At 34.2% G+C, this 9588-nt stretch overlaps 1 protein-coding gene across 1 annotated transcript in view; it reads right to left on the bottom strand.

The window, feature by feature from the left end:
- Nucleotides 1–2022: 2022 nt before the first annotated feature.
- TMEM144 (transmembrane protein 144) overlaps nucleotides 2023–9588 on the bottom strand; it is a 62894-nt gene continuing 55328 nt past the window's right edge. Inside the window, exons 13-15 of the transcript XR_007457921.1 lie at nucleotides 3137–3213; nucleotides 2622–2763; nucleotides 2023–2291 (exon numbers count right to left, since the gene is read on the bottom strand). The gene's annotated coding sequence lies outside the window, so the exon portion shown is untranslated. The remainder of the gene's footprint in view (nucleotides 2292–2621; nucleotides 2764–3136; nucleotides 3214–9588) is intronic.

The raw sequence follows: 9588 nt of genomic DNA, 5'->3' as shown, positions 1-9588 counted from the left end.
CTCTTCATTCATTTTCTATTGGGGTGCCACTTGCAATTCCTCCCTCCTCACGTGGGAGTCTACAGTCCACACATTCATGGTAGTCCATTACCCCAGGTTAGTGATTGCTCCAAGGGTTAGCATGTGGCTGAAGTTCTCTTCTAGCTGACGTAGAAGGTGCTTTTCTAAAGAGATGTTGGAGCGAAAACAGTAGGTGGCTAGAGCTGCTTGTGAAGTCTCACTACCATGTGGAGATAGCCTATATGAGAATAAGGAGAGTCAAAGCAAGCAAAGATATGTAGGGCTGAGAGCCAATCATGGAAAACTTAGGGGAACAGAGGTAGAAAGGAACGAGATGGCAGAAGGGAGAGAGACAGAGCACCCACCAATTCTAAATTGAGTCATGCCCGAATACCATTACACTTATTCACTTCCTATTTACATAAATGAATAATTTTCTATTTATCTCATGCTGGTTTGTGTTGGGTTTTTGTCCCTTGAAATGAAAAGAGACTTAACTAATACTTGAGCTGTGCTTAGGTGAAGCCATGCAGAAATTATCCCGTTGCTTCTACTAAAATCCTTTATTAGAAAGACTGAGAAATGGAGTGAAGGCAGCCACAGGGAAAGCTGGTAATGCCTGTGTGTGGGCCTCTTCTTTGCTACAGAAGAGCAAGGAAAAGTTAGAGGTGTCATCTTTATTTTGTCTGATATAGACTCTTAATCCAGACAAACAGGCTGCTAAACAAAGTTGGAAGAACAGAGATCAATAAACAGATGAAGACTTATGAACTAAATGCTTTCTCTTTGAGCCATGTCCATCTGTTGCTGGAAGCATCTTCTTCCTCTGAAGAGGAAACAACAGAAATTGCAAGGAGATAACCCACTGGCACAGGAACACAGCAGGCTTAAAAAATTCTCAAAGTGATTGCTGGAATTAAAGCTATAATTTACTAGCTCCAGCCCCTCCTGCACAATATTCTTGAGCAAATTGCATAACCAAATATAACAGCTTCATTAAAAAAACATGATATTCAAAAAGGCCTAACACATGACCTTTCTTTAGATATAACAAAACAGCAGAAAAGAAGTGTGGGAAGTAAATGACAAATGAAAAATTCACACAAGTAAAATGATTTCTTCAGTATGCAAGAGAATGGGACAATTCTTGGTTTCTAAACATCATTTCCCCGTAAAAGGAACTAATTTCTTTGAAGGAAGTATTGCTAATGGTCTGCATAGGAGAAGGTACAATGTGACTTAATGCACCAGAAAGCAAAAAAGTGCACAAAGACTGATGAAGGAGGCACTGAGGGGTCCTTCCCACTGGCCAACTTTGAGGAATTGAAGTTTTAAAAACAATGGTGTTTACAATAGATATTGATATATTGAACATAAACAACAAGTTTCCAAGTCCATAGGAAAGGAAAGAAAGGAGGGAACAGTGAAAGTTTATTTTCACAGAAGAATACCAGATAAAAAATACACAATTAATGACAGAATTACAAAATCACTTTTTTGCAATCACTGATATAATTTATTCAGGCAGAGATCATCACTGGGTTCTATAGCCAATGGATGAACAGGATATCAACAAACTCTCAAAGTATTTTTTAATAATGTATGAACATGATAGGAGACATCTTAACCAAATTATCAAACTTAGCATCTCTCTGGATATGATACAATGTGATGTTAACAACATTACCTATTGTATTCTGATGAAAATATCTAAACGGAAGCTATTCACAAGTAAGTAATCAGAAAAATCAAAATTACAGACTAATTTATAAGACAACAGGCCTGGATTCTTTAATTAAAAAGTCAATGTCATTAACGATAAAAACAGGTAGGACAGGGGACAGGTATAAATAAAAAGACAATAAAGAAACTTGATAACCAAATTCAATGTGTAAGTCTTGAATGGATGTGAATCAAAAAAGTGGTAAGAAAATATAGAGGGACATTATTTTGACAACTGGGACAATTTAAATACAGACTAAATGTCAGATAGCTATTGTTGTACAACAAATCCAAATTCAGTGGCTTAAAAAATAATTTATTGTTTCTCAGGGTTCTGTGGGTTGGGAGGTTCTTCCATTGATATTGTTAGCACTTACTCATGCAGCTAGAGGGAATGACTCGATGGCTGGAATCCTCTCTTCTTAGGCTCTTCATTTTCAAGGGGGCTGGTACCAGCAGCCCTCCTGGAGGATGGCCCCAATAGGCATGTGCTCATCCAGTCTCTGCTTGCGGCAGATTCCTTTGTTGATGTCTCAGAGGTACATAGTGGCCTTTAGTGTAACAGTCAACTACAGATATCATATTAGATAATAGTTTTGGATCAATGTTAAATTTTGTGGCTGTGTTAATAATATTGTGATCATAAAGCACAGTATTCTAGTCTTAAGCAATAAGAGCTGAAGTCGTTAATAATGTGACAGGATTTGTTTCAAGATTGGTGGAATTTATCTTCAGAAACTCTAGGGCGGGAGGGCAGGAGAGAGAGACAGAAAGAGAGACAATGAGAGAGAGTGAAAGAGTGAGTGAGAGCAAGTAAAGGGAGCAAAATGTTAACAATCATTAGAGTTAGGTGGGGGTGTAACAGGGGTTTCTATTACTATTCTTTCAAATTTTCAAACCTGGGTTTGTTGCACAAATTTTCAATATGTTTGAAACTTTGCAAAATAAGATTTGGTGGAATTCAAAAGATCCCTGGTAAGCTTGTGAAAAGCATCCCTTTTCCATGTCTCAGGTCCTGGATTCAGGAGGCCTGGGATCTGCCTGTGTGACAAGAATCAAGGTGACTCTATTAGTCTGTGGTTCATACTTGTAGAAACACTACACCATGCTATAAAAGCAAAGAGGGGCCCATACACTTTATGAAGACAGAAGGTCAGAAAATACAAATTATATGGAAAAAGATAGAAAAAGAGAAGTTATAAAAAATGAAAAGGTAACAAAATAAGATGGAAGAATTGAAACCAAACATAGTGTTTATAGGGATAACTATAAATAGAATAAACTCATTGGTTAGATGAAAGGCCTCACACTGGATCACAAACAAAAAGTCAGCTATATGCTGCTCACCAGCAGTTACCGAAAGATAAGTCAAAAATGCATTCAAAAGACGGAACTTTATAAAGACAAATTTTACCTTTTGCAAAGAAGATCTAACTGGAATTCATTCTTCTGAACTAAATAGTATAACATCACAGAATTCAAGAAGCAAACCTACAAGAAAAGGAAATGAATAGAAAAAACAATCTTTTCAGGAAACATTAACTCACAGATTAAATTTTAAAAATAAATACTTGGTTTAAAGGATGTGAAAAAGGTAATAAAGTTGATTTAATTTGTACATGCAGCATTTAAACACCTGAGAATGGTCATGACATCTTATTTTCAAGCTTCCATCATGCAGTTATAGAAATTGATCCTATCTTAGTGAATAAAAACTAATTCAATAAGGGGTGGCTGGGTGGCTCAGTTAAGCATCTGACTCATGGTTTCAGATTAGGTCATGATCTCACAGTTTCTGGGTTCAAGCCCCATGTCAGGCTCTGTGCTGACAGTGCAGAGCCTGCATGGGATTCTCTCTCTCCCTCTCTCTCTGTGCCTCCCCTGCCTGCTCTCTATCCCTCTTGCTCTTTCTCTCTCAAAATAAATAAATAAAAACATTGGAAAAACCTAATTCGATAAAATTTCGTAAGTAGAAAGAATATAGATTACATTAATTTTATGAAAAATAAAAATTATAGAAATTAAAATTTAAAACTTTAACCATCTGGAAATTTTAAAGTGCCATCTCAGTTATTCTTGTGTAAAATGGAATATTGAAACTGGTGGTGCAGAATATATCTAGAAAATGAAAATAAAAACTCTAGATATCGAAATTTAGGTGGCTTGTCTAAAACTGTATTCATAGAAAAATTAATAGATGTTAAGAATTTTTACTTACTAAAAGAGAATAAAATACTAAATTAAACACTTAACTCAGATTTAAAATAAGGAGGATTAAAATTATTAAAACAGAAATAAAAGTTAGATAAATAGTAGAACTGATAAATAAAACCAAGAACTGTTTTTTCCCCCAAGAACTGGTATTTAAAACCGGTGACAATCAGATATAAAATGATACAGTAGCACAACTAAAATACTAAAATATTTGAAAGATGTTAATTGTCCCTGAATTAATTTACAAACTTATATGCTATCCAATCAAAATATCAACAAATGTATTGTCGCTGTTGTGTTTGTTTGTTTGCCTGGAACATGATAGACTTATTCTAAGGTTATCTTTATATATATGTATACACACATATATGTGTATACACACATATATGTGTATATATACATATATGTATATATATACATATATGTATATATATACATATATGTGTGTATACACATATATGTGTGTATACATATATATATATATATATATAAAGAATAACTAGAAATAACACAAAAGGGACAAAGAATAAGAGTGAATATGCTGAACAATTTTAAGATGTATTATTAAGACATAGAAAGTATAACTCTTTGGTCCTAGCACAAAAAAATGACTTCTTGTTCCAGAGATTTACTCAAGTACCTATAGGAATTTGACATACATTAAAAACATTTCAGAACATTGAAGGAAAGCAGAATTATTCAACAAATGGGGTTGAAATAACCCATGAGGTTTTTGGAAAAACACTATAGGTAAATCTTTACCCCTTGCTCTATAATTAGCTCCATATGAATTAACATTTTAAATATAAAACATGAAAATAAAAGTGTTAGGAAAAAATCATAGAGATTTAAAAGAATTATTTTGATGGTGTGACCAAAATATATCATTAAAAGGGAACACTCGATACATTTTATCTCATAAGACTTAAATGTATGGGTGGTAATCATCAAAAAAAACAAAATAAAAAATAAACTAAGAAAAGTATTTACCAAAAAATACACTGCAGGCAAAGGGATTAAATCCCTTAATACACAAAAGGATCCTACAAATTTTAATTTTAGGCCCCCAAACTCCCTAGAAAAAATTGTCAAGAGATATAAACAAGAAGAAAGGTCACAAAAAGGCAATACAAAGAGCTGGTATATGTAGGAAGAGTTGATTAATTCTGCTCACAAACTAATGCACACTTAGACACACTTGGATGTTTGGATGCCATTTTAATCTAATCACACTGGGAAATAATTAAGAAAGTGATAAAAATCATTTGGGCAGTGTGTAAAGAATCCGTTAGCAGGGTTAAAATATAGTTACAACTTTTGCTGAGCATTATGGGAATATCTATCAAGATTTAAAATAAGATAGATATCTTATGATACAATAATTCTAGTAGGAATAAACATACACAAAAAAGCACAAAATATATATGTATAAACATTAATAGCAGCATTTAATTAAATTTCTTAGTAACAAATATAAGAGATGATGTCTAAGACCGTGTGTGTGTGTGTATGAAAGATAAAAATTGAGAGATAGGGAGAGAATGAGAGAATCAATCAGGTGCAATTTAATTTTCAGTTTTATACTTTTGTTTTTAAATTTTTTTAAAAGAAACTTGTTTTATTGGTAAGCCAATTTAAACTACATCTTTGTCCATTTCAGTGAGAATGTACATGGGCATCATAATGTTAAAAAAACAACAAATTCTCGTTCTATAAAGAGTTTTATTTTTTAATTAATTATTTTTGTTTCTAAAGTTTATTTATTCTGAGACAGAGAGAGAGAAGGGGGGAGAGAGAGATTGAGAGAGAGAGAGAGAGAGAGATTGAGAATCCCAAGTAGACTCCCTGCTGCCAGTGCAGAGTCTGACATTGGGCTCGAACCCATTAATGGTGAGGTCATGACCTGAGCTGAAATCAAGAGTTGGACGCACAACCAACTGAGCCACCCAGGCACCCCTAAATAATTTTCTTTTAGTGTAGTTTAAACTTCAACCAATATGAATAACAATTTATGTTGATGAGTTTCTCGCTTTCCCTTCTTTTCTCTCTCTTTTTCTCTTTCACACACACACACACACACACACACACACAACTAAACTTCATAGGAATGGGGCCATTTTGGCCCTTTGGATTTCTGAGAGACTTTTCTGAAAAGTTTGCCTGAATGAATAGTAGGTCAAACAGCTGGGGCTGCAGAACCCAGTAAAACCACACAAAAGCTGAGGGAAATTATGTTTTCTTCCTTTGATTTATGATCTTGAAACATCTTTTCAGGAGGAGAAATCAATCCCACAAAGCACTGAAGTTAAGAAATAATTAGGCATTTTGAATTTTTCAACAGCCACAGAAGAGATCCACATTTACATAAAATAGTGTAGCATGTAGAGAGAGCCTGGTTTCTGCAGAAAATCCCTCCTATATGGAAGTGTTCAATTCCATATTGCCTTCCAATTGCTCCTGCACCTCCCAAATAAAATGCACAAAAATCTATTGGAATATATTGTGAGATTTAGATTTTCATATATTTTCTTACCACTTATTGAAGAATATGTCACATTCCCATATTAAAGTTGATGGTTTTATTACCAAGACAATACATATATGTGATTTTGAATTTCAGACCTGAGGTCCTCAATAAAAAGCATCACAATTAAGATGATGCAAGTGAAGAGACAGGATTCTAAATGACTTTGTTGTGTAAATGAAGAGAAATGAAGAAGGTTCTGGAAAATATCTCGGCTTATGATCTGAGTATTTTAGACATGTCCAACTTTCCTATCTCCATGGAATTTGCTTCTTGGTAATTTTCCACTAAGAATTTCAGTGCTGAAACAAACAGGATCATTTGGTACCCCACTTTACATCAGACGTTTTCCTTAGTAAAACATCATTCTGAACCCAGGAAATAGGAACTGAGGACACACATTTCTTTAGCCAGTCCACCCAGTGATGGTAAGAACCCATAAGAATCCATATCCAGAATCTATCCAATTACAGCAAATGATTACTTAATAGCCTATTGGGAAAACATTTCCGCCTCTGGGTTGCAAAAAGTTCTTCAAAAATAGCAGGGCAGATAGTCCCAGGTCTCTGTGACCTAAAATGTCTAATGAAGCTGAAGAATTATTAGAGCATCTTAGAGAAAACTGAAGCCATTCAGCCTAATGATTTAGTAATGATGTCTCTGTCATCTGGTCAGAGAATAATGTGGCTTCTAGCTTAGTATTTATTCAGCCACATTTACCAGTGCCAGTAGCACTGGCTTTGAGAAATTTTCTATGCCCTGGATATTCTCAGGCAACACACTCTTCTGGTTAAATAACTCTAGAAATGGATTTATTTTGTGATGTGTTCCACTTCTAGGAAATTAAATGATGAAGTCTAACTAATAAAGTCAAATGTAATAAAGAACCAAGACTGAAAAGCAGACATCACGCTGAAAATTCGACTTGTGTGTATGAGGTATAAGAAAAGTTTTTTCTTACTTCAAATTTAAAAAATCCATATATGGCAAAGTACAATCATTTCAGAGGAGAGATGCAGGGAAGGGGGAGAAAGAAAGGAAGCCCAAACTTAAAAAAAAAAAAAATCTACATTTTTTTTTAAACATAAAGACTATCACAATTAAACCTGCACTGGCCTCTGGTGGTCAAAATGGAAAATGTATTTGTACAGATGGATTACATGAATGACTGTTTAATATACATTAATAACTAAAGGTGAGACAACCAGACATTTCACTTTGAGTAAATACTTCATTTTAACCAACTCACTTGGCTACAACATTTCTCCTAATTATTAAAATTGAATGATTCCTCTTAGGAGAGGTTTCAGTTCTAAAGTTTTCGACTTTAATGCAGGCACTATAAGCAGTAAGTTGATTGGCTGACACCACTCATAAACTTGGGATATAAGTATTCACATGTGTTACAATTTATGTATAGGAAAGAACATTTTCCTGGATTTCTTAGGCTACTTCATTTTAGGAAAGTAGCCTATGAATTATTTAATGCCTTATTTTATCATGCACACTAAAAGAACACTATTAGGAACATAGAAACATACATGATTGTCAAAGAATATAAGGATATAGAATCTTATCCCAGCAACTAAACTTAATGCTTTTTTAGTGGTTACTGTATGTAATATTAGAGACATCTTAGAGTACTGATCCTTAAGCAAAACAAAACAAAACAAAACAAAACAAAACAAAAGATGTATAATTCATTACAGCTCTAAGAAATATAAGGTTTTTAATTCCAAGCTTACTTAGAATATTAATTTTTCTATTTCAAGAAAATTAAAGCCTGCATTTTCCTGGCTGTTTACTTTAACATCTTCTTGGATAATTTCATGTGGAAGCCAACAGATTTTTTTACTAATATGTTCCTTGAGCTTAAAAAAAACCACCAAAATGTATAAATCATTTTATCTGGCTCCTCTTCTTATTTTAATAGCAAGGCATGTTTTTTACAAAGGAAGATATGACAGAAACTGTGTTTTACTTTTGTTCTTTCCAATAATTAGAACATTTAAAATGATTTCCTGTTAAACTTTGTAAATTGTATCTACTGTATTAATTGGATATGAGCTATTATTAAAAGACAGCAGCAACACAGTGAAATTATAAATGGTCTTGAATTTTAACATCTTAAATTTTCTCAAATAAACTTCTCTCAATATAAAACCTAAATATGTGATAGAAGATAATTTTAGCACCAAACAAGGCCTTTGGGATTTAGCTTATTTCAATTCATTCAATAAACATTCATTGTGCACCTATTTTATAAAAATATTGTGTCGGCTACTTAAATCAGTGAAGGAAAACTACAAAGATAAAAATGTATCTTGAGATTAAGATGCTTGTAGTTTTTTAAGTTTATTTATTTATTTTTGGGAGGGAGAGAGAGAGAGAGAGAGAGCGAGCCAGCGGGGTAGGGCAGAGAGAGAGGGAGAGGGAGAGAATCCACTGCTCTTAGCGTGGAGCCCTACATGGGGCTCATTCTCACAAACTGTGAGATCATGACCTGACCTGAAAGCAAGAGACGGACACTTACCAACTGAGCCACCCAGACACCCCTGATGCTTATAGCTTTGAGGAAAGACAAGAGGGTTTAAAGAAAGTGAGATTGTGAAGTGAAATGTGAAGACATGCATTGTATCAAAGAAATGACACATAGCACACTTAAGCTGAAATAAAGGCTCCTTTGAGGAGAGGGGCAGATGATAAACTAGAAAGAGGAGCATTATTTACAATTTTTAGAGAGATAGAGACAGCAGCATTTAAAAAAATATATGGAATGGGACACCTGGGTGGCTCAGTTGGTTAAGCGTCTGACTTCAGCTCAGATCATGATCTCCCAGTTCATGGGTTTGAGCCTGGTTGTTGGGCTCTGTGCTGACAGCTCAGAGCCCGGAGCCTGCTTTGGATTCTGTGTCTCCTTATCTCTCTCTCTGCCCCTCCTCTCTACTTGTGCTGTCTCTCTCTTTCTCTCTTAAACATAAATAATAAAAAAAATTTAAAAAATATGGAATACATTTAAACCAGAAGAAAAAATTAACAATTTAATAGTGATATGGGTGATAGAAGCAAGGCTTTAAAACTTGATTTGTGTGATGGCAGGTCAAATGTACAACTTTGTAAAAATTTAT

Source organism: Panthera uncia, chromosome B1 (assembly GCF_023721935.1).
Source record: "Panthera uncia isolate 11264 chromosome B1, Puncia_PCG_1.0, whole genome shotgun sequence".
In the NCBI taxonomy this organism is placed as follows: Eukaryota; Metazoa; Chordata; class Mammalia; order Carnivora; family Felidae; genus Panthera; species Panthera uncia.
This window is presented reverse-complemented; position numbering and strand designations above follow the sequence as displayed.